Source organism: Rhinolophus hipposideros (genome assembly GCF_964194185.1).
Source record: "Rhinolophus hipposideros genome assembly, chromosome: X".
NCBI classification, from domain to species: Eukaryota; Metazoa; Chordata; class Mammalia; order Chiroptera; family Rhinolophidae; genus Rhinolophus; species Rhinolophus hipposideros.
The window spans coordinates 45514081-45540810 of record NC_138046.1 but is presented as its reverse complement, the minus strand read 5'-3'; the positions used below and the strand labels follow the sequence as shown (position 1 = coordinate 45540810).

Genomic DNA, 26730 nt, shown 5'->3' with positions numbered 1-26730 from the left:
TTCTTAGAAAAATATAGCCTTCCAAGGCTGAATCATGAAGAACTGGAAAATCTAAAAGGACCGATCTCCAGTAAAGAAATTGAATCAGTCATCCAAAACCTTCCCAAAAGGTAAAGTCTGGGACCAGATGGCTTCACTAGTGAAATCTACCAAACCTTCAAAGAGGATCTGATACCGATGCTGCTCACAGTCTTCCAAAAAATTGAAGAAGAGTCAGTACTCCCTAACTCATTTTATGAGGCCAACATTACCCTGATACCATAACCTGGTGAGGACAACACAAAAAAAGAAAATAACAGACCTATATCTCTGATGAACACTGATGCAAAAATCCTAAACAAAATTCTAGCAAATCGAATACAACAATGCATTAAAAAATTATTCATCACGACCAAGTGGGGCTCATCCCTGGGGCACAAGTATAGTTCAACATCCACAAATCCATCAATGTGATACATCACATAAACAAAATAAAGGACAAAAATCATATGATTATATTATTCATGCAGAAAAAACATTTGACAAGATACAACATCCATTTATCAGTAAAACACTTAATAAAATAGGTAAAGAAGGAAAATACCTTAACATAATAAAGGCCATATATGACAAGCCCTCAGCTAATCTCATAATTAACGGTGAAAAGCTGAAGCCCTTTGCTGTACGTTCAGGAACACGACAAGGCTGTCCCCTAACACCTCTGCTTTTCAACATAGTGTTGGAAGTCCTTGCCAGAGCCATCAGGCAAGAGAAAGAAATAAAAGGCATCCAAATTGGGAATGAAGAAGTTAAAATATCACTCTTTGCAGATGACATGATGCTATATATAGAAAACCCTAAAGACTCCACCAAAAAGCTGTTAGAAACAATCAACGAATACAGTGAATTTGCTGGCTACAAAATCAATGTACAAAAGTCCATTGCATTCCTATATACTAACAATGAAATCTCACAAAAAGAAATACAAAAAACAATTCCCTTTGCAATTGCAGCAAAAAGAATAAAATACCTAGGAATAAACTTAACCAAGGTTGTCAAGGATTTGTATGCTGAAAACTATAAGACATTTTTGAAAGAAATTGAAGAAGACACAAAGAAATGGAAAGACATTCCGCGCTCATGGATTGGAAGAATCAACATAGTTAAAATGGCCATATTACCCAAAGCAATATACAGATTTAATGCAATCCCCATCAAAATCCCAATGAAATTTCTTAAAGAAATAGAACAAAAAAATCATCAGATTTGTTTGGAACCACAAAAGACCCCGAAGAGCCAAAGCAATCTTAAGAAAAAAGAACAATGCTGCAGGTATCACACTGCCTGACTTTAGCTTGTACTACAGGGCTACAATAATCAAAACAGCTTGGTATTGGCAGAAAAACAGACACATAGACCAATGGAATAGAATTGAGAACACAAAAATAACACCACATAAATATGGACAGATAATTTTTGACAAAGAAGCTAAAAACATACAATGGACGAAAGACAGCCTCTTTAATAAATGGTGCTGGGAGAATTGGATAGCCACGTGCAAAAGAATGAAACTGGACTGTTAACTGTCACCATGTACCAAAATTAATTCAAAATGAATCAAAGCCTTAAGCATAAGACCTGACACAATAAACTGCATAGAAGAAAGCAAACAAATAGAAGAAAATAAACAAATGGGACTATATGAAACTTAAAAGTTTCTGCACAGCAAAAGAAACCATCGACAAAATAAAGAGGGAACTGACTGAATGGGAGAAGATTTTTGCAAACAGTTCCTCCGATAAGGGTCTAATATCCAAAATATACAAGGAACTCATGAAACTCAACAACAAAAAAACAAACAACCCACTTGAAAATTGGGCAGAGAACTATAATTTTATGTGTATAATGTGATGGCTCAGTGTGAGGTCGGAGTGGTGGTGGATGGGGGGAGGGGGGGTTCACGGTGTGAGGGATGTAAAAATAAAATAAAATAAAATAAAACTAAAAAAAAAGGAAAAAAAATAAAGTAAAATAAAATAAAAAATACTATAATAAAAAATATAAAAAAGAAATTAAAAAAAAGAAAGTCAAAAAAAAAAAAGAAAAGAAAAATGGGCAGAGGACCAGAAGAGACATTTCTCCAAAGAGGAATTACAAATTACAAATAGACATATGAAAAAATGCTCAACATCACTAGTCATCAGAGAAATGCAAATAAAAACCACAATGAGATATCACCTCACCCCAGTCAGAATGGCTATCATCAACAAGACAAATAGCAACAAGTGTTGGAGAGGCTGTGGAGAAAAAGGAACCCTCATACACTGTTACTAGGAATGCAGACTTGTGCAGCACCTATCGAAGGCAGTGTGGAGGTTCCTCAAAAAATTACAAAAGAATTGCCATATGACCCAGCAATCCCTCTCCTGGGTATGTATCCAAAAAAATTGAAATCATTTATACATAAAGACACGTGTGCTCCAATGTTCATTGCAGCTTTGTTTACGGTGGCCAAGACATGGAATCAACCAAAATGTCCTTCGAGAGATGAATGTATAAAGAAATTGTGGTATATATACACAATGGAATACTATTCGGCATTAAGGAAAGATGATATAGGAACATCTGTGACAACATGGATGGATCTTGAGAGTATAATGCTAAGCGAAACAAGTCAGACAGAAAAAGCAAATAACCCTATGATTTCACTGATATGTTGTATATAAACCAAAAACAACAAAAGAACAAGACAAACGAATGAGAATCAAAAACTCATCGACACAGACAATATTTTATTGGTTACCAGAGAGTAAGGGAGGTGTGGGGAGGGAGATGAGGGTAAGGGGGATCAAATATATGGTCATGGAAGGAGAACTGACATTGGGTGTTGAACACACAATGGGATTTATAGATGACGTAATACAGAATTGTACACCTGAAATTATGTAATTTCATTAACAATTGGCACCCCAATAAATAAAAAAAATAATATTGTTTGTGAGCACTCAAGAGAAATTATGATCAGTAGACACAAACAAGGTTGTCACAAGCCATATCCAACTACCTTTTCCTTTGAAAATGTTGCTAGACAACTGTGTGGAGTGTAATATATTTAAAAAACATTTTTGAGTACTAGGTATGCCCTGAGCCAGGGCTGACAAAATATTCCCCTCCAAAACCCAAGGCAGAAATCATTAACCTCTCACAACACTCTTTGCCACTAAGTTTTTACCTGACCTCACAGTCCTTCTTGGTAGGCAATCACCATATTCCACATGCTATCACAGGCTCAAGGCCTGGTGATGCAGAGAATACATAAGAACCTTAAGGAATTTATAAAACAGTAGAGGAAGTATCTTAGTTATTAAAATGGTATTTTAGTATAGAATGGGACCTATCAATTCTGCCTCAAGGAGGAGGAATGGGGGCTTAGCAACACTTTACAGAGGAGATGACATTTGAAATGGATCTCAGTAGATAAGTAACAGTACTCCGTATAAGAGAAATGGAGGAGAAATGCCATAAAATGTAAGTCTGAAGTTTTTGAAATTAGGTCTTGATTATACATTTGTTGGCAAATTGAAGAACTGAGGGTTGAATATCAACAGAATGAGTTATAGCCTTATTTGAACAGCCGTGCCAAAAGAAATTGATGTTGGATTACAGAATCAAGATTTAGAAAGTTTTTAAAACACAGGACTGATGGGCCCAAACCAGAACAAAATTCTAATATTTCTTTGCGTTCTGGGAAAGATTATATTTAATACATTGATTAAATGTAAAGTTCTACATTTAGATTTCCAAAATTCAACTCTATAAGATGGAGCAAACGGATATTAAGAGCAGCCTTAGGATTTTACTGCATTCCCAGGTTAATATAAATCATTAAAGCAGGGGATTAATAGCGAGGAATAGTAAGACATAGTGAAAAGATCTCTGGTATGGGAGTTTAGTTCTTTCTATCCTGCTTTGTAACTGTGACCTCAGTAAGTCATTTCTCCTCTCATCAGCAGGCAATTAATTAATTAGCTAATTAATTTTAAATGGCTGAAAGTCATGCTCAATGCATCTCGATATTATCAGCCAATGCAAATTAAAGCAGCAACTATGTTTCACCCATCAGACTGATACAAATTTCAAAGATTGACAAAAGTTTTGTTGAAGGTATGAAAAACAGTAATCTTAAACACCGTGGGTGGTATTGTACATTTATAAAGCCTTTTGGGGGGGGAATTAGGCAGAATTGATTGAAACATAAAATATATATAACTTTTGAGACGTCATCAAAATGGGGGCGTGAGGTGAACCACTGTAAATCTACCCTGGAATGTACAACTAATCAAACAACTATAACTCCACAAAGAACTCCCTGCACAGCAGACAGGCAAGATGAAGAGGGTCAAGACTGACCATAAACAGGGACAATTTGTGGCAACCAAAACATACAAAGGGAGAGAGTAAAGCCCTGAACCAGAATAAAGGAATGGACAAAGTAAGCATGCTGAAGAAAATAGAATAATCTAAATATCAAACTTTCTTTTACATAAACTTAAGGGTAACCACAGGAAAAAAAATCCATAACTGAAATATACACTGTAATAAAAGAAAAAAAAACCATGATAGAATATAAACACACAGAAAAAATAGACAACAACAAAAACACAAAGAAACAATGGAGACACAAACTTACCAGAAAACTAAAGATAGAATGACAGGAAATTCTCACATATCCTTAATCACCCTAAATGTAAATGAACTGAACTCACCAATAAAAAGGCACAGAGTAGCAGATTGGATCAAAAAACTAAACCCAACCATATGCTGTCTCCAAGAGACACATGTCAGGTACAAGGACAAGCATAGACTCAAAGTGAAAGGGTGGAAATTGACACTCCAAGCACATAGTATCCAAAGAAAATTAGGTATAGCCATACTGATATCAGATGAAACAGACTTCATAGTGAAAAAGGTAACAAAAGACAAAGATGGACATTTCATAATGGTAAAGGAGACTATACAACAAGAAAACATAACACTCATCAATAATTATGGCCCCAATCAGGGAGCACCGAAATATACCAAGCAACTACTAACAGAACTAAAAGGAAAAATTGACCAAAACACAATTATACTAGGGGACTTAAATACATCATTGATGGCTATGGACAGATCATCCAAACATAAAACAAATAACGAAATAGCAGCCCTAAATGGCACATTTGATGAAATGGACAAAATTGACATATATAGAGCACTTCATTCTAAATCATCAGACTACAAATTTTTTTCGAGTGTACATGGAACAATCTCAAGAATATACCATATATTGGGACACAAAATCAGCCTCAGGATATTTAAGAAGATTGAAATCATACCAAGCATATTCTCTGATCACAAGTGTTTCAAACTGGATATCAACTGCAAAAAGAAAGCCAGAGAAAACACAAACACATGGAGATTGATCAACATACTTTTATGGAACGACTGGGTCAAAGAAGAAATGAGACCAGAGATCAAATGATACATAGAAACTGATGACAATAAAAATACATCCTACCAAATGTTTTGGGATGCAGCGAACGCAGTTTTAAGAGGGAAATTTATATCATTACATGCTTATCTCAAGAAAAAAGCAAAATCCCAAATAAATAAACTTATGTTGCAACTTAAAGAACTAAAAAAAGAAGAACAAGTGAAACCCAAGGTCAGCAGAAGATAGGAAATAACAAAAATCAGAGCAGAACTAAATGAAATAGCGAACAAAAAGACACTAGAAAAAATTAATGTGACAAAGAGCTGGTGCTTTGAAAAGATTAACAAAATGGACAAATCATTGGCTAGACTCACTAAGATACAAAGAGAGAAGACACTAATTAACAAAATCAGAAATGAAAACTGTGAAGTTATCACGGACACCACAGAAATACAAAGGATCATCCAGGAATACTATGGAGAACTATATGCAACCACATTCAATAACTTAGAAGAAATGGATGAGTTCTAGAAACATATAGCATTCGAAGGCTGAACGAGGAAGAACTGGAAAACCTGAAGACCTACCACCAGTAACAAAATTGAATCAGTCATCCAAAACCTTCCCAAAATCAAAAGTCCTGGACCAGATGGCTTCACTAGTGAATTCTACCAAACCTTCAAACAGGATCTAAAACCAATGCTGCTCAACTCTTCCAAAAAATTGAAGAAGAGTCAGTACTCCCTAACTCATTTTATGAGGCCTACACGACCCTGATACCAAAACCTCGTGAGGACAACACAAAAAAAGAAAACGACAGACCAATATCTCTGATGAATACAGATGCAAAAATCATAAACAAAATTCTAGCTAATCGAATACAACAATCCATTAAAAAGATTATTCACCACAATCAAGTGGGGTTCATCCCCGAGTCACAAGAATGGTTCAACATCCGCAGATCCATCAATGTGATACATCACATACACAAAATAAAGGATAAAATCATATGATTATATCAATTGATGCAGAAAAAGCATTTGACAAGATACAACATCCATTTATGATTAAAACACCTAATAAAATAGGTATAGAAGGAAAATACCTTAACATAATTAAGGCCATATATGACAAGCCCTCAGCTAATCTCACAACTAAGGGTGAAAAACTGAAGCCCTTTGCTCTATGTTCAAGAACACGACAGGCTGTCCCTTATAACCTCTGCTTTTCAACATAGTGTTGGAAGTCCTTGCCAGAGCCATCAGGCAAGAGAAAGAAATAAAAGGCATCCAAATTGGGAATGAAGGAGGTAAATTGTCACTCTTTGCAGATGACATGATCCTATATATAGAAAACCCTAAAGACTCCACCAAAAAGCTATTAGAAACAATCAACAAATACAGTAAAATTTCTGGCTACAAAATCAACGTACAAAAGTCCATTGCATTCCTATATACAAACAATGAAATCTCAGAAAAAATAATACAAAAAATAATTCCTTTTGCAATTGCAGCAAAAAGAATAAAATACCTAGGAATAAACTTAACCAAGGATTTGAAGGACCTATATGCTGAAAACTACAAGGCATTTTTGAAGGAAACTGAAGAAGACCCAAATAAATGGACAGAGATTCAGTTCTCATTGATTGGAAGAATCAACATAGTTAAAATGGCCATATTACCCAAAGCAATATACAGATTTAATGCAATCCCCATCAAAATCCCAATGGCATTTTTTAAAGAAATAAAACAAAAAATCATCAGATTTGTTTGGAATCACAAAAGACCCCGAATAACCAAAGCAATCTTAATAAAAAAGAATAATACTGGAGGTATCCCATCTCTGACTTTAGCTTGTACTACAGGGCTACAATAATCAAAACAGCATTATACTGGCATAAAAACAGACACATAGACCAATGGAATAGAATTGAGAATCCAGATATAAAACCAAATAAATATGGACAGATAATTTTTGACAAAGAAGCAAAAAATATACAATGGAGAAAAGACAGTCTCTTCAATAAATGGTGCTGGGAGAATTGGATAGCCACGTACAAATGAACGAAACTGGACTGCTACATGTAACCCTGTACCAAAATTATTTTCAAAAAGGATCAAAGATCTAAGCATAAGACCTGACACAATAAACTGCATAGGTACTAAACTTTCGACCCTTGGGGTCAAAGAGCATTTTATGAATTTGACTCCAAATGCAAGGGAAGTAAAATCTAAAATAAATGAATGGGACTATATGAAACATAAAATCTTCTGCACAGCAAAAGAAACCATCCATAAAATAAAAAAGCAACCAACTGAATGGGAGAAGAGTTTTGCAACCAGTGCCTCCGATAAGGGGCTAATATCCAAAATATACAAGGAACTCATGAAACTCAACAACAGAAAAACAAACAACCCAATTGAAAAATGGGCAGACAACCTGAATAGACATTTCTCCAATGAGGACATACAAATGGCAAATAGATATATGAAAAAATGCTCAACATCACAAATCATCAGAGAAATACAAATAAAAACCACAATGAGATAGCACCTCACCCCAGTCAGAATGGCTATCATCAAAAAGACATAGTAACAAGTGTTGGAGAGGCTGTGGAGAAAAAGGAACCCTCATACATTGTTGGTGGGAATGCAGACTGGTGCAGCCATTATGGAAGGCAATGTGGAGGTTCCTCAAAAATTACAAATAGAATTCCATATGACCCAGCAATCCCTCTCCTGGGTATCTACCCCAAAAATCTGAAAACATTTATCCATAAAGACACGTGTGCTCCAATGTTCATTGCAGCTTTGTTTGTGGTGGCCAAGACATGGAATCAACCAAAATGTCCTTCTATAGGTGAATGGATAAAGAAGTTGTGGTATATATACCCAATGGAATACTATTCGTCAGTAAGAAAAGATGATATAGGAACATTTGTGTCAACATGGATGGATCTTGAGAGTATAATGCTAAGGGAAACAAGTCAGACAGAAAAAGCAGAGTACCATATGATTTCACTTATATGTGGTATATAAACCAAAAACAACAAAAGAACAAGACAAACAAATGAGAAACAAAAACTCATAGACACAGACACTAGTTTAGTGGTTGCCATTGATTAAGAGGGGTGCAGGGTGGGAGAAGAGGGTAAGGGGGATCAAATATATATTGATGGAAGGAGAACTGACTCTGGGTGGTGAACACACAATGGAATTTATAGATGATGTAATACAGAATTGTACACCTGAAATCTATGTAATTTTAGTAACAATTTTTACCCCAATAAATTTAAAAACAAAAAAAAGAGAGAAAGAAAGAAATGCCGAGCTGACTACTGGGGCTTGCAAAGGACTGAACAGAAACAATGAAAGTAAGATTTGAAAGGGCCCTTAAAGATTCTCTAGCTCAGAGAAGGAAAAATTTGGTGGAATAGGTAAATGGTATGCCTGCCACCTCCCATGACCACATTAAAATTACAAATAAAGTATAGATCAACCTGGAGAACCATCTAAACACTAGCTGAAAATAGCTCCTATAACTAAGGTTATAAAGAGGCCACATGAAGAAGGTTCAAGCTAGCAGAATAGGTAAACGCTATGCCTACCACCCCCCAGGATCACATAAAATTACAACTAAATTACAAAATAATCTACCTCATCTGAAAATTAGCTGAACAGACCTCCTGTAACTAAGGATATAAAGAGGAGGCCGCATAAAGACTAGTAAGAGGGGCAGACACAAAATGTGCTGAACCCAAACACACAGGTAGTGGTTGACCACCAGGAAGGACATCTCAGCAGCAGAGGACCCCCCTGAAAAGTGAGGGGTCTCAGCCCCATACCAGGCTCTCCAACCTAGGGGTTCTGTGCTGGGAAGAGGAGTCCCCACAACATCTGGCAGTGAAATTTAGCAAGGATTCCATCCAACCATCCTGGTGAGCTGGAAGGCAACTGGAAACCCAGATGTCCTTTAAAGGGTCCATAGATAAACTCATTCACAGGCACTCACCCTGGTCTCTGGTGTAGGGACAGTGACTCAAGAGGTGTCAGACATACAGGGAAAGACTGAGTTGTGTGGCTTCAGGAAGAGGGCTAGAGAGACAGTTGCCATTGCCCCCGTGTGGAGTCCACCTCATGTGTAACCTACAGGAGGGGTCCATCTTTCCTGCGTTGAACCCACTCCCATAGAGTCAAATCTCAGATCGCATCAGTCTGGTAAAATCTACATGGGTTTGCACCACTTTGGTGACTCCCTTGGACCCCTCCCAGCTAGTGTGGCATCACCCATGGCACCCTCAGCTTCTGGGAAGCCATCCCTGCCCTGAAAGCTGCAGGATACTTTTACAGCAGTGATTGGCCTGCAGTGGCCTGGGAAACTTTCAGTTGTGGGCAGTCAAACCTAGCTTGTTCTGCAGCTCTTCTTGGGCAGCTCTTAGGAATCTGCAGGCCTGAGGTGAGTGGTGGCTGGCCATGGTGTTCTTGCGGAGTTTGCTGAGTGACCTCGTGCTATGCACTGGCACAAGAGCTGAATCTACATTAACTTTGTACAAACCATTGGCTACACCTCTTGAATCCCAGTAACTCTACCCAGCTCAGCTACCATAACATTGACCAGGACAGGACACTCTTGGCTCCTGGGTGCCAATCCTGCCCCACAACCTGCTGGAGTTTTGTACAGCAGCAGATGGCCTACAGTAGCCTGGGAAGATTTCAGTGGCACATGGTTGACCCCACTTCCACTGCAGCCTTTCTTCAGTGGCCTCTGGGGTTCTGCATGCCTGAGGCAAATAATGGCTGACCACAATGCTCTCGGGGCATTTTTGTGGAGTGGCCACATGTCCAGCAGTAGTGCAAGAACTGAATCTGCATTAACTTTGTGAAAACAACCGACCACACCCCATGAATCCCTGGGACCCAGTCCACCCAACTCAGGTAGAATCACTGGAGACACTGTTAACACAAGGGCAATCAGTCCTGACTGTGCATCTAAGGAGTCTCTTTCAGTCATTGAGTCATACATGCAGCCATCAGGTGGCAAAAGGTCTAGGGGGCCTATGGGCAATTTGCTAAGCTGCCTAAGGCCCAATACTGGTGGCAACTGACCTCAGTTCACAGGAAGGCCACCACCACTCCAGGTCAAGCATAGGCATCACCAACCACGTACGTATAGCTTTGTAGCTCCAACCAGGTAGCTTCAGGCTGGTCACAGGCAAGGCTGAAATTGGCCTGCAAGGGAGCCCCTCTCAAGAAGCATGGATTAAATGACCCTAGGCATGGATTTATTGCCGGGCTCTCTATTCTGTTCCATTGATCTATGTATGTTTTTTATGCCAATACCATGCTTTTTTGATTACCATGTCTTTGCAGTATAATGTGATAACAGGTACGATGCTACCTGTTTAAAAAGGATTGTTTACCCTTGCAGTAGGAGGATTCCAGACCTTTTCAAGAGTTAAGGGGCCCCCCTGAACCAGGATGTCTGAGGGAACACCCACAAGGATACAAGAAAACCCCTATTCTCAGCCTTGGAGACCAGGGGCAGATGGGGCAACCCTCATCCTCCTGGCTGGTGGTCTCAGGAAATGTTGGCAGGAGAGAGGACTCCTGGGCCATGTCAGGAGTCAAATAAAGATTAAGGGAACCACCCACAAAGAGATAACAAAAAATCTGAGCCCCACATTTGCATTCAGAACTTAAAAGCTCAGGGTAGGGCTTTCAGGCTAAGGTTCACCCTCACTTATTTACATCAAATCTAAGAGAAGAGACCCTTACGATGAGGGTGCAGCCACCAGTCAACAGAAGGGAAGTATACCAGGCACTACCTGGAGACCAGGTGAGTACCCTGAATGAGGACCCAAGTAGCCCATGAAGGAGAGAGCTCCAAATAACTGTCAGTTGGGTGCCCCCTGACAGGGATAGGGGTGAAGGAACCTTTTCACTGTCTCCTCTGGGGTCTCAGGGATGTGCTGCTTTAGTTTGAGTTATAAACTTCACAGCAGCAGAATAGAGGGGGCCCAGAACCTGCCAATAGGTGACATGAAGATCCTGATTGTGAACTGAGATAACCCCCCCCTAGAACAGAGGCTACTCACTGGCAACCCCCACTGCTGTCATCCCAGCATACCCCAAGGCAGCGCTCGCAGGTTGCGGTCTAGGTTCCCTCTAACAAAGTTCTCAGGGGACAGGCTGATCAAAACAGGAGCTCTGTGGGTTTCTATAGCACTGCCCTCAAGGAAATCTGCAGAGGAGGCTTTAGTTAAAGCCAAGGTGGAATCTTCCTGCTGAATGCAATCACTCCATCTCATTCTTCCTCCAGGTATCTACATCTCCTGACCTTCTATTCATACTCTTGCCTGCTGTCCCCTGACCAGTGTCATCATGCCTCGGGATCACAAGAGTAAGCATCACTACCACAAGAAACACCACTAGGCCCACGGTGAGGCTCAGGATTGTGAAGGTGGTCAGGGCACTGCAGCAGCAGAAACGGAGTACACTGCCTCCTCTCCTCAGTGTGGAAGTAATGCCCAGAGTCTGTCTGCTCCTGGATCATGTAGCATTTCCCACGCACCTCAAAGTGCACCAACCACTGCCAGTACTTCTGCAGGCATTTCTTGTGCTGGATTTAATGAAGCTTCCAACAGACAATGTGAGGATAGGGCAGTCGCCTCTGAGGCCCTACCCTCCACTGAGAGCTCGGACACTTATTCAAAGTTGTTGTGTTGATGTGCTCGCTTTGGCAGCACATATACAAAGTTGTGTTTTAGGAGCAGTTCCATCTGTATAAGTATAAAATGAAACAGACCATTATGAAAGAAGATATGCTGAAAGTTGTCAGAAAATATTACCAAGACAAATTTCCTGAGAACCTCAAGAGAGTCTCTGAGCACATTGAGGCTGCCTTTGTGTTACACATGAAGGAAGTCAACTCAAGCAACCACTCATATGACCTTGTCAGCAAACTGAAAATCTCCAGTAATGAGAGGCTGAATCCTGCAAGGGGTTACCTAAGCCCAGTCTCCTGATAAATGATCTTTGTGAAGGGCAACTCACTTGCCACTGAAGAAGAAATCTGGAGACTCCTGAGTTCAATGCAAATATACACTGGGAGGGAGCACTTCATAATGGCAGGGGGGAGGTGCGGGGGTGAATCCAGGAAGCTCATCACCAAAGATTTGGTGAGGCTAAAGTACCTGGAATACCCCCAGGTGCCCGTGATCCTCCATGCTATGAGTTCCTGTGGGGTCCAAAACCACAAATTGAAACCAGCATGATGAAAGTCCTGGAGTTTTTGGTGAAGAACAATGGTAACGTCCCCAGTGCTTTCCCATCCTATTATACAGAGACTTTGCAAGATGAAGAAGAGAGATCACAAGCCATAGATGCAGCGAAGGCTGCCATTACTGCTGAAGTCAGTGCACCTTGCAAGGCTATGATCACCAATATCTTTCCACCCCTGGAGAACTCTGAGGCTTTTTGTCCTCCAGACAAGAATATATAACATCACAATAGGGATTATATTCTTGGAAATGTAAAAGAATCCTGCAGTAAAATAGTTGGGATAATGGAATAGAAAAAAAAAAGATCAATCTTAGTTATTCTTGTTCCTTTCAGTCTTCAGTTTTGTAAAATTAAGTGAGCTATACTTTTATGTTCTTAACTTATTCAAGAAGTTTGAAAAAATAAATCTTAATAAATTAGACCTTGTGTTTGCTGGCTCTTTTTATTCACCACGCATTGAATATCTGCTCTTCGGAAGGTTCAGTGTTAGTACTGGGGATGGTAAAGAAAATCCACCCACTATTCATAGAATTTTAGAGCCTGTGAGTTGCACCCATATGATTAAGATGTTGAAATCCCATTATGACCTACAGGTAAAGTAAAAAGAATGGGTGAGGAAGAGGGTGTTCCTTATGAGAGCAGTTAAGTGGAAATTTCCTCAGCAAGGCAATTTGGAACTTTAGGAATCTGCAAGTCCTCAGTGGGATGTAACTTTCATTTATGGTATATGGTAGGTTTTTTGAGTTTGTGAAAATGGTGAGATCCTCTGATGGTATGCTTTAGAGTTGAGAGACAACGTGTGTTAGTCTGCTCAGGCTGCTATAACAAAATACCACAGACTGGGTGGCTTAAACAACAGACATTTTTCACAGTTAAGGAGGCAAAGAAATCCACAATCGATGTGCCAGCAGATTCAGTTCCTGGTGAGAACTCTTTCTGCCTTGCAGACAGTCACCTTCTTCCTGTGTCCTTCTTATAAGGACACTAATCACATTATGGTTGTCTCTCTCGCCCTTCTTATAAGGACACTAATCACATTATGGACAACCCATCCTCATGACCTCGTCAAAACTTAATTACCTCCCAAAGACCGGACCTCAAAATCGCATCACACTGGGGCCCTTCTTATAAGGACACTAATCACATTATGGACACCCCATCCTCATGACCTCGTCAAAACTTAATTACCTCCCAAAGACCGGACCTCAAAATTGCATCACACTGGGGTTTAGGGTTTCACATATGAGTTTGGGGATGGGACTCAAACATTCAGTCTGTAAAGGAAAACTGCTGCTATGAGTCACTTTGGGACTGTGAGTAAACCACAAAGAAATCTCCACCGGGGCAAGAAAGGAAAGTGCCATTTGTTCCTGTCCCAGTGCAGGTGAACACAGTGTACAAACTAGGTGTTCTATATAAATGCTGAATAACTATGGTGAACACCTGAAACTAATATAATATTTTATGATAGCTATATTTTTAATAAAAATCCTTTTTAAAGAAAAAATACATGAAACATTAAAAAAATTAGTCCATCCATCGAGTCCTACAAACCAGTCCTCCTGATTTCCAATCACGTGTTTTTATCCCAAAGCATCACACATTTAGTCACTAGACTAGCATCTGATGGATAATTATAAGGGAAGGTGACAGCAATAAAATGATTCAGTCTTTTTCTTTGTGACTATACAAAACTTCTGACTCCAGATTCTAGCATACGCATCAAGCACTGCCACACCAGGGCAGAGGCTTACCCATGCAGAATAGCAACAGAATCAAGTCTGTCGCTACTTCTATTACTCTTTTGGTACCAAACTCACACAAAATTCACACCAAATTGCATACTAGGAAGAGTTGCCAGATTTAGCAAATAAAAATATAGGGTGCCTAGTTAAATTTGAATTTCTCATTGTTCATCTGCAACTCAAATTTAATGTAGTATCATGTATTTAATCTGGCAATTCCAGTCCTACCGTGTTTCCCCAAAAATAGATCTAGCCGGACAATCAGCTCTAATGCATCTTTTGGAGTTGTCATGCAGGGTGGCATACGGGGTCTCAGTTCCCGCTCCCCACATAAGAACACAGGATATGGTGAGGCCAAAAAGGAACACCCACAGAGCCATAGATAGGGGAGTCATACCACTATAGTCTCGCTGGCGGCTGGGTTGGTGTGGGGAAAGAGTACCAGAGAGCAGTTTCCACACTCTCAGCCTCACAGAAAGGTGCTGGCTAGTGTAGTAGATGGCCATCAGCAGTGGCTAATTGGCCGTCACCTGTAATCAGTTAGCCAATTAGCCTCTGATATAACTGCCGCGATTGAGCTAGTGAGTTGAGAGTCGAGTAGAGTCGAGTGAGTTGGTTGGTTGGCAGGCAGAAAAGCAGACAGCAGGTTGCAGGTCGTGTGACTCCAGCCTCCAGTTAGACTATAGTGCCTGCAGTGAGAAGATCCTGGTATGACTCCCCTATCTATGGCTCCATGGATGTTCCTTTTTGGCCTCACCATGTCCTGCGTTCTTATGTGGAGAGAGGGAGCAGAGACCCCGCAGGCCGCCTCGCATTGACAAATGGCGTAGCGAGCAGGGTCTCCTGCATGACAGTTGGAGACACAGGAAGCAGAAGCCACACTATCCACAACCCGCCATCCACTTCTCTGCCAACCAACCTCACTTGCTAGCTGCAATCTGCTGCGCTAACTGCAATCCGCTCTTGCCAGCCCAGCCACCATCTTCTTACTAGCCCCCATTGGCTGCTAGCATAGCCACACAGTTTTATTAGTGGCTCACTGGTTACAGCTAACAGCCAACTAGCCACAGCTGATGGCCATCCAATCACAATTGATGGCCATTTACTACCTGAGCCAGCACCTTTCTATGTGAGGCCGAGAGCCTGGAAACTGCACTCCTGGCTCTGTCCCCACAGGAGCAAAAATTAATATAAGACCCAGTATTATATTATACATATTATATTATAATTTAAGACCAGGTATTATATTACATATATTATGTTATAAAGACCCGCTCTATAGTAAAATAAGACCAGATCTTATATTAATTTTTGCTGTAAAAGATGCATCAGAGCTGATTGTCTGGCTAGGTCTTATTTTCAGGGAAACACGGTAGGAAACTGCTGGTCAAGTTGAAGAAACTTCTTAGCTCATGGTTCAGCTATGCCCTCCCCAGCCCAGAGTCTAAAGAGGCTAAAGAGCACCTGACCCCTCCATTTCCCATCTCTACCTGCAGCCTGCTGGGCTTGTTGGTATTCTATTGAACAAGAGCAGAAAGGCTGTAATTTGTAAAGCAGCAAAAAGCAGCAGCAGCTGAACTAGTATCCTCTACCATTTCTCATTTCTATGAAAAGTTTGATTCTGATTCCATGCACTGTGATTAACCAAAACAAGACAAATAAAAATTCTGTACAGCTGTTTCACACTGACAGACCTGACCTTCCCAGCTGAGGGTTCATTGTGCTGGGAAATTGTTACCTAGCAACCAGGCCTTGCAGCTGCCAGACTCAAAACACTGCAAGCATGACTTATACCCATAGAAAAGAAGCCAGGACTGGAAGGATGGGGTGGTGTGGGAACAGAGTCCCAGACAGCAGTTTTCCAGGCTCTTGGCTTCACGTGGAAAGGTGCTGGCTAGGTTATTAGATGGACATCAGCTGTAATCAGATGGCCATCCACTGTGCCTGGGTGGTCATCAGCTGTTAGGGTTAACCATTAGCCACTAATATAACTGCCATGGCTACACTAGGGGGTTGGTTGATTGGCAGAGAAGTGGACGGCAGGTTGTGGCTCCTGCTTCCTGTGTCTCCAAGCCAGCCACCAGCAAGAATATAATGCTATGACTCCCCTATCTATGGCTCTGTTGGCCTTCCTTTTTGGCCTCACCATATCCTGCGCTCTGGTGCTGGGAGCAGGACCAGAGACCCTGCATGACAGGTGGGTCTGCATCAGTCTAAGCTTTGTCTTGGGGTCTAATGCTACCCTGTTTCCATGAAAATAAGACCAGCTGTACTACCATCTCTAATGCATCTTTTGGAGCAAAAATTAATATGACTCTCATGCAGGGTCTTAGCTGCCACTCTCCACACAAGAACGCAGGATATTGTGAGGCCAAAAAGGAACATCAACAGAGACATAGATAGGGGAGTCATACCACTATATTCTCTCTGGCAGCTGGGTTGGAGACACAGGAAGCAAGAACCACATGATCCTCAATCCACAGTCCGCTTCTCTGCCAACCAACCAACTCCCTAGTGTAGCCATGGCAGTTATATTAGTGGCTAATGGCTAACTGATAACAGCTGATGGCCACACAGCCACAATGGATGGCCATCTGATTGCAGCTGATGGTCATCCAATAACCGAGCCAGCACCTTCCCACATGAGGCTGAGAGCCTGGAAACTGCTCTCTGGGACTCTGTCTCCACAAAGACCTGGTATTATATTATGTTATGTTATACCCGGTCCTATATTACATTAAAATAAGACTGGGTCTTATATTAATTTTTGCCCCAAAAGATGCATTGAGATGCATCTTTTAATTTTTGCTCCAAAAGAGCTGATGGTCTAGCTTGGGGAAACACAGTATATTCCAGTAAGAGAAGATAAGCAGGAATCAAAGCCCCTGTCACATGGGGTAGCCTGCAGGATCTCTGCTCCCGCTCCCCACATAAGAATGGAGGATGTGGCTAGGCCAAAAAGGAACACCCACGGAGCCATAGGTAGGGGTGTCATACCACCAGTCTCACTGGAGGCTGGATTCACACGATGTGCGACCTGCTGTCTGCTTTTCTGCCAACCGCCGGACTCTCTCCTCGACTCCACTCCCCAGCACAGTTGTGGCAGTTATATTAGTGGCCAATGGCTCACTGGTTACAGCTGACGGCCAACTAGCCACAGTTGACGGCCATCTACTACCCGAGCCAGCACCTTTCCATGTGAGGCTGAGAGCCTGGAAACTCCTCTCTGGGGCTCTGTCCCCACAGCCCGTTACTGTTGTGATTCAATTGCTGAATTAGGCTGCTTGAGCTCAGCTTCCTGTCACCTCCACCGGCTCTAGCATTCACCCCTGGGTGTGAAAATGGTAGGGTTGAGGGAGGAGTGGGAATGAAGATACTTCTCAGAGATGTCAACGATTCTGTGTGGAACACATGGCTTTTATTCTTTGACAGTGGAGCACATTTCCAATCTTCAATACCCATCTTTAATAATTGGGCATTTCTTTCCTCTTCCTCCTCTTCCTCCTCCTCCTCTTCCTTTTTCCCCTCCCTCCCTCTCTGTCTGTCTCTCTCCATCTCCCTTAAAAACCAGAGATGGAAAAGCCTACCCTCTGTATTTTTTAAACTCACTAGGTGTTAAGAACTTCCTAATACTGCAGAATGTGAAGGGTTAGCTCAGTGTACTTTAAACATTATAACCTCTATGAGTCACCTTACCAGCTTCTTAAAATGCAGAGTCCTGAATCTCACCCTCCAGCAAATCTGATTTAGTAGATTGGGGTGGGGTCCAGGAAATCTGCATCTTTAACAAGCTCCCCTCACGAATGGTGTCTATTCACAGCACTGCAAAATACTGTGGGGTTTTTTTTGTTGTTGTTTCTGTTTTGACAGAAAAGGTGGTGTTTTTTTTTTCCTGTAATTAAATCATATTCTTAACACTACCGCACCAACCTCCCCTAACAGATAACCATCTTCCAACTTTGTATGTCCAATTAGGTAGTGGCCCAGTTTCTATCCTTCGGTATGGAGGACCAACCACTTCAGGGGGGTTACTTACTTGCCCTACTACTGTACCCACAGCTGTCTGTCTAGAAAACATCCATTTCATCTCTGTCTCCAATGTTGAAAACAAGGTAGGAATTAGCTGAACTGCTCATTCAGAGATTTCATGTTACTCACATGGATGTTGAGTTATTCAGCTCACAGTCCTTTAGTGACATCAAATGTACAGATTCAGATACAAACTATACAGCCCACCCCTTAACTCCATCTCAGCTGTTCCATCCCATACTCATAGAAAGTTTATGTAGTAGTCTTCTATTGCTGTGTAACAAATATAGCAGCTTAAAACTGTACATTCAGTATCATAGTTTACAGGGATCTGGAGTCTCTGCACAGCTTAACTAGGTCCTCTGCTCAGAGTTTCACAAGGCTGCAATCAAGGTATCAACTATACTGTAGTTCTTACCTAGGTTCTAAGTTATCTTCCAAGCTCATTCATGTTGTCATCAGAATTCAGTTCCTTGCAGTTATGAGACTGAAGTCATTGCTTTCTTACTGACTCTCATTAAGGAGCCACTCTCAGCTCCTATAAGCCACCCACTCACAGGCATTCTCATACAACATTACAGTAGTTTACTTCTTCACCAACAGGAGTAAACCTTTCTGAATTATCCTATCCCTGATCTTCAGTCCCTCTTTAATATTTTTACTCAATTCTGTCATTCTATGTGACCACTTGGAGATTTTGTGTTTAAAATTCAAAACAGTAAAGCATTGCAAACTGTGATATATACAGAGGGTACCAAAAAATGTATACACATTTTGAGAAACGAAAAAATTGCATTAATTGTAACACTCAATATATCCTGATCACAAAACATGAATACAAAACACTTTACCCTGTTTTGAAAATGATCTTTTAATACCTGTGAACTAGTTAGAGCAAAAATGTTTTCCCCCATTTAATAGATGTGAAAACTGACAACCTGAGAGGTTAAGTGACTGGCTATAGTTTGAACACCAACATAACAGAGCTGTAACTGAAACACAGATTCTCTAACTCCCAACTCCAAAACAAAGATGTTTTCAACAGACCACGCTTTCTTTTGTTGTTTCTTTAAAAATTAAAATGACATAAGTGATGTTGTTGAAAGAATTCTGTTAGGTTTCTGCTTGAAGCATAATTCCATTTTTCCTTTTTCCCCTTGTCCAAACTCTTTATTCACAATAAGAAAATTTTACTGTGCCATTTGATGTCCTTATGTTTTCAACTATATATGCATTATAGCTGAATTTATCAGGTTTGAAATATTTCTGTGTAACATTTGTTTCCTGGATCAAAAGATATTTGGAGAATGCAAAATATAGTGCTAAATATTGGACAGGGCACAATGTTGAATGAAAGTACCAGAGAAGTACAGTCCATGACAAAGGGAAAATCAAAGAAATGTATATCTAATGGGGGAACTTTATACAGAATTTTGGGTGATGTGGAATTACCTGTTTATTATGGTATGGGTGTAAGGTTTTAGAATTACTCTCAAGATCCAAGCAGACAGCCGTTTGTTCTGCATATTATATGAATACAACTCTGACCAGAACCTATTTCTAAAACATCTTCTTTAGAAAGCAGGCATATTTTATTCCTCAGTTTTGTCTGTTCAAGAAAATATTTCATTCTCTAGCATTTACTTGCCAATAGTAAATTTCTGCATTAAGGTGTAAGTTCCAGTACCTGTGCTTGTCCAAAGTTGAAACTCCTCAAAAACCACTTACTCAGCGGCAAGGGCCGCCGCGGCGCCCAGGACAACGGAGCGCTGACTCGTGGAAGGTTTGCTTTGGAGTGCGCTAGTTAGGCAAGCGGGGGAGGAGAGAGGGGCGCGAAGTGAAAACACTAACCCCCCCATAGCGGAGCCCAGGCCGTACAGCAACCGCTGCGCTGCGCTGCTCCCAGGACTGAGCGGAGACTCGCGGAAGGTTTGCTTTGAGGGGCGCTAGTTGGGCGAGCGGGAGAGGAGCAAAGAGGGCAAGAGGAGCGTGCCCATAGGAGCAGCGGCAGGCAGCACCCGGGGCTCTAGAGTCCCAAGGGAGCCAAGGGTGCAGCAGAGAGCGTAGGGTCCAGGAAGTAGGCTCTTTCCCTGCGTCCCACAGCTGATCGCTCCCGCTGGGGCGGGCAGCTCGTGGGCCCTAGGGCAGACAAAGAACTCAGACGCCACACCTGGGCCCCTCACCGCGCTTTTCGAATCCTCCCCCCGCCCTTCCAGAGACTTAAACTGACCCATGAACTGAAGAGTAGTGTCAGATTACAGAGGGGCGTCTGTGCTCAGGCGCTGGGAAGATTGGCAGCCAGCTCTGACCTTCGGAAGAGGCTGGGAGGAGGGGATTTTCACTGGACGAGGAGAGAAGAGACTCCCACACCTCCACCCACCACCTTTTCAGGCCTGTGGGAGGAGTGTGACGTGGCTGGCCTGGGAGGGAGAAGACCCCTCCATCCCCAGCCCCCACCCTTTCTGGCTGGCCTGGGGCGGGGCAAGGGCAACCTCCGAAGCACTCCCTGAGTTCAGCAGTAAGCGGCAGACGCAGCTCCCGGCTTTCAGCAGTTTAGAGATCGCCCGCCCGCCCCCTCCCACACACCCACGGAAGGAGGGCCCTAAGACTCAGGAGCACTGGGCATAGGGCTGGTGGAGCTACTCTCAGCGTGCATTTGTGCAGGAAAGGACAGAAACTGCACGGTCTCTCTGAAAACTGTCATCCAGACCCCTCAGCCCCTCGCATTTAAATCTACACTCCCAAATTCATTCTGGGCACCAGGTGACTAGCGCTGCCTGCGCACTAGGCAGGGAACTCTTTGGCACAGCGGAGGACAACCTGGAGACTACTTGGTGGGCTTAAGCCAAGACTGGTGCTGCTTTCTGTTTTGTTTTGCTTGGTGGTTTTTGTTTTTTTGTTTTGTTTTGTTTTCTTTTCTTTTCTTTTCTTTTCTTTTCTTTATTTCTCTTTTTTTCTTTTCTTTTCTTTTTCTTTTTTTTCTTTCTTTCTTTTTTTCTTCTTTTTTTCTTTCTGCTTGTTGTGATTTGCTTTGTTCTGTCTTTATTTCTTTGATATCTTTGCCTATGTTGAGTGGGGATTCTCGGTTGTATTTTACATGTGAAAGTACTTGATTTGTTTTCCTGGTTGTTGTTGTTGTTGTTGTACTTGGTAACTTGATTTGTGCTGAAACTGCCCTAACAGGGCCCAGCTTAAGAGGCACAAGATTCAACATATCCAGAAGCCAACTCTGGACCAAACCAGAGTACTACCGGGTTTGACCTACAAGTCACACACCCAGAGGGAATTCTCTGAAGGCATAAGAGCCCATAGAGGCCAAACCTCATTTAAGTGGCCAACCCTCACCCAGCAGAACACCCTGCGGTGGGCAGAGCCAAGTTTCACAACTAGACGGCCTAGGAGTTAAACCCACCTAGTCACAAGCAAAAAGCAATTAAAGTTCTTCTTGAACAGGACGATATACTAAACACACGAACCACCTGTGGAGCACATGCAGAGAAGAACGAAGTAGTCCAAGTCAAATATAAAGGACACATAATACATAAGATAACCCAGCAAGAACTAAGAGCTCTAGGGGATCTTCCTACTACATCAAAGCAAGCACAGAGAGTCAGTCAGAATGGGGAGACAAAGAAACATGTCCCAAATAAAAGAACAGAAGAAACCTCCACAACTGGAACCAAATGAAGCAGAGGTAACCAACATGTCAGAGACAGAGTTCAGAACACTGGTGATAAGAATGTTTAAGGAGCTTAGAGAAGACATAAAGAAGGATATAGAAATCATAAAGAACAACCAGTTAGAACTAAAAAAGGATGTAGAAATCTTAACGAACAACCAGCTAGAACTAAAGAACACAATTACCGAAATTAACAACTCATTTGAAGGAATGACCAGCAGGTTAGATGAAGCAGAGGATCGAATCAGCGACTTAGAAGACAAGTTAGCAGAGATCACTCAAACTGAACAACAGAAAGAAAAAAGAATAAAAAACAATGAAGATGGGTTAAGAGACCTCTGGGATAACATCAAGCGCAACAACATGCGCATCATAGGAATACCAGAAGGCGAAGAGAAGAAGCAAGGGATTGAGAACATATTTGAGGTAATAATGTCCGAAAACTTCCCTAACCTGATGAAGGAAACCAACATACAAGCCCAGGAAGTGCAGAGAGTTCCAACCAGGATAAACCCAAACAGGCCCACACCAAGACACATTATAGTTAAAATGGCAAAGCTTAAAGACAAAGAGAGAATCTTGAAAGCAGCAAGAGAAAGGCAGAAGGTGACATGCAAGGGAACTCCCATAAGACTATCAAATGACTTTTCTACAGAAACATTGAAGGCCAGGAGGGAGTGGCAGGAGATACTCAAATTGATGGAACACAAAGGCCTACAACCTAGATTGCTTTATCCAGCAAGGCTATCATTTAAAGTTGATGGAGAGATAAAGAGCTTCCCAGAAAAGAACAAACTGAAAGAATTTATTACAACCAAGCCAGCATTGCAAGAAATACTAAAAGGACTTCTGTAAATAGAAGAAAGATGAAAACAATTTACTACAAATTTAAAAATGGCAATAACTATGTACCTATCAATAATCACTTTAAATGTAAATGGATTAAACGCTCCAATCAAGAGACATAGGGTGGCTGAGTGGATAAGGAAGCAAGACCCTTGTATATGCTGTATACAAGAGACTCATTTCAGATCAAAAGACACACACAGGCTGAAAGTGAAGGGTTGGAGTAACATATTTCATGCAAATGGAAGCAAAAAAAAAGCTGGAGTTGCAATACTTATATCTGACGAAATAGACTTTAAAATGAAGAACATATTAAAAGACAAAGATGGGCACTATATAATAATAAAGGGATCAATCCAACAAGAGGACATAACCCTAGTAAACATCTATGCACCTAACATAGGAGCACCTAAATATATAAAACAGGTACTGATGGACATAAAGACAGAGATCAACAGCAACACTATCATAGTAGGGGACTTCAACACACCTCTGACAACAACGGACAGGTCCTCCAGACAGAAAATCAATATGGAAACAACAGCCTTAAATGATACTTTGGAGCAGTTGGATTTAATTGATATTTTCAGAGCATTTCACCCCAATGCTGCAGAATACACGTTCTTCTCAAGTGCACATGGAACATTTTCTAAGATAGATCATATGTTAGGACACAAAACAAGCCTTGATAAATTTAAGAAAATTGAAATCATACCAATTGTCTTGTCTGACCACAGTGCTATGAAATTAGAAATGAACTACAGGGGAAAAAAACCAGGAAGATACACCAATTCATGGAGGCTGAATAACATGTTGCTAAATAATGAAAGGGTCAAGCAGCAGATAAAAGAAGAAATCAAAAGATATCTTGAGACAAATGAGAATGAGAACAAAACAACCCAAAATCTATGGGATGCTGCGAAAGCAGTCCTAAGAGGGAAGTTCATAGCACTGCAGGCCTACCTAAAGAAACAAGAAACATCACTAATTGACAGTTTATCTTCACACTTAAGGGATCTGGAAAAAGAACAGCAAAATAAACCCAAAGGGAGCACAAGGAAGGAGATAATAAGGATCAGAGCAGAAATAAATGAAATAGAAAACAGAAAAACAATACAAAAGATCAATGAATCCAAGAGCTGGTTCTTTGAGAAGATAAACAAAATTGATAAACCTTTAGCCAGACTCATTAAAAAAAGGAGAGAGAGGACCCAAATTAATAAAATCAGAAATGAAAGAGGAGAAGTGACAACAGACACCACAGAAATACAAAAAGTTTTAAGAAATTACTATGAGCAACTATATGCCAACAAATTTGACAATCTGGAAGAAATGGACAATTTCCTAGAGGCTCACAACCTTCCAAGGCTAACTCAAGAAGAAACAGAAAGCCTGAACAGTCTGATTACCACCAGGGAAATTGAATCAGTAATCAATAATCTCCCAACAAACAAAAGCCCTGAACCAGATGGCTTTACAGGTGAATTTTTCAAAACATTCAAAAAAGAATTATCACCTATTCTCCTCAAGCTCTTCCAAAAAATCAAGAAGGAAGGAAGACTCCCAAACACTTTTTACGAAGCCACTATCACCCTGAACCCAAAAGCAGACAAAGACACCACAAAAAAAGAAAACTACAGGCCGATATCTCTAATGAACATAGATGCAAAAATTCTCAACAAAATATTAGCGAACAGAATTCAGCAATACATCAAAAAGATCATACACCATGATCAAGTGGGATTCATCCCTGGTATGCAGGGCTGGTTCAACATCCGCAAATCAATTAATGTGATACACCACATTAACAAAATGAAAAATAAAAATCACATGATCATATCAATAGATGCAGAAAAAGCATTTGATAAAATACAGCAACCTTTTATGATAAAAACCCTTAAGAAAGTGGGAATAGAGGGATCATATCTTAACATAATAAAGGCCATATATGACAAACCCACAGCTAACATCTTACTCAATGGGGAAAAGCTAAAACCATTCCCCCTAAGATCAGGAACAAGACAAGGTTGCCCACTTTCTCCACTTCTATTCAACATAGTGCTGGAAGTTCTAGCCACAGCAATCAGACAAGAGAAAGAAATAAAAGGCATCCAAATTGGTAAGGAGGAAGTAAAATTATCATTATATGCAGATGATATGATACTATATATAGATAACCCTAAAGACTCCACCAAGAAACTATTAGAACTGATAGATGAATTCAGTAATGTAGCAGGATATAAAATTAATATTCGGAAATCAGTTGCATTTGTATATACCAATGATAAAATAGCAGAAGGAGAAATTAAAAAAACAATTCCATTTACAATTGCTCCAAAGACTATAAAATATCTGGGAATAAATCTAACCAAAGATGTAAAAGATCTGTACTCAGAAAATTATACAACACTGAAGAAAGAAATGAAAGAAGACATAAATAGATGGAAACACATTCCATGTTCATGGATAGGAAGAATTAATATAGTTAAAATGTCCATACTGCCTAAGGCAATATACATATTCAACGCAATTCCTATCAAACTACCAACGACGTTTTTCACAGAAATAGAACATATAATTCTAAAATTTAAATGGGACCATAAAAGACCCTGGATAGCCTCAGCAATCTTGAAAAATAAGAACAAAGTGGTAGGTATAACGATACCTGATTTCAAATTATACTACAAGGCTACAGTAATCAAAACAGCATGGTACTGGCATAAAAATAGACACATAGATCAATGGAACAGAATAGAGAGTCCAGATGTAAATCCATGCCTATATGCCCATCTAATCTATGACAATGGAAGCAAGAATGTACGATGGGGTAAAGACAGTCTGTTCAATAAGTGGTGTTGGGAAACCTGGACAGACACATGCAAGAAAATGAAGCTGGACCACCTCCTTACACCATATACAAAAACAAATTCAAAATGGCTTAAAGACTTAAATGTAAGATCTGAAACCATAAAATATCTAGAAGAAAATATAGGAAGAAACTTCATGGACATTACCCGGAGTAAGATTTTCACTGACATATCCCCTCGCGCGAGGGAAGTAAGAGAAAAAATAAACATGTGGGATTACATCAAACTAAAAAGTTTTTTCACAGCAAAGGAAACCATCAATAAAACAAAAAGGAATCCTACTGTATGGGAAAAGATATTTGCCAATGATATATCTGATAAGGGATTAATATCACAAATCTATAAAAAACTTACTCAACTCAGCTCCAAAAAAACAAACAACCCAATTAAAAAATGGGCAGAGGACTTGAGGAGACATTTTTCTAAAAAGGACATACAGAAGGCAAGAAGACATATGAAGAAATGCTCAACCTCACTAACCATCAGAGAAATGCAAATAAAAACCACAATGAGATACCACCTCACTCCAGTCAAAATGGCTATCATCAATAAATCAACAAACAACAAATGCTGGCGTGGATGTGGAGAAAAGGGAACGCTAGTGCACTGTTGGTGGGATTGCAGATTAGTGCAGCCACTATGGAAAACAGTATGGAGGTATCTCAGGAATCTGAAAATGGAAGTACCCTATGATCCAGTAATTCCACTCCTAGGCATCTACCCGGAGAAATCCAAAACTCCAATTCAAAAATCAGTATGCACTCCTATGTTTATTGCAGCACTTTACACAATAGCCAAGATATGGAAACAACCGAAATGCCCATCGGTAGAT

At 40.7% G+C, this 26730-nt stretch overlaps 1 protein-coding gene across 3 annotated transcripts in view; it reads right to left on the bottom strand.

The window, feature by feature from the left end:
• The window catches only part of DCX (doublecortin), a 237946-nt gene that overhangs the window by 166794 nt on the left and 44422 nt on the right, over positions 1-26730 (bottom strand). The window lies entirely within an intron of this gene.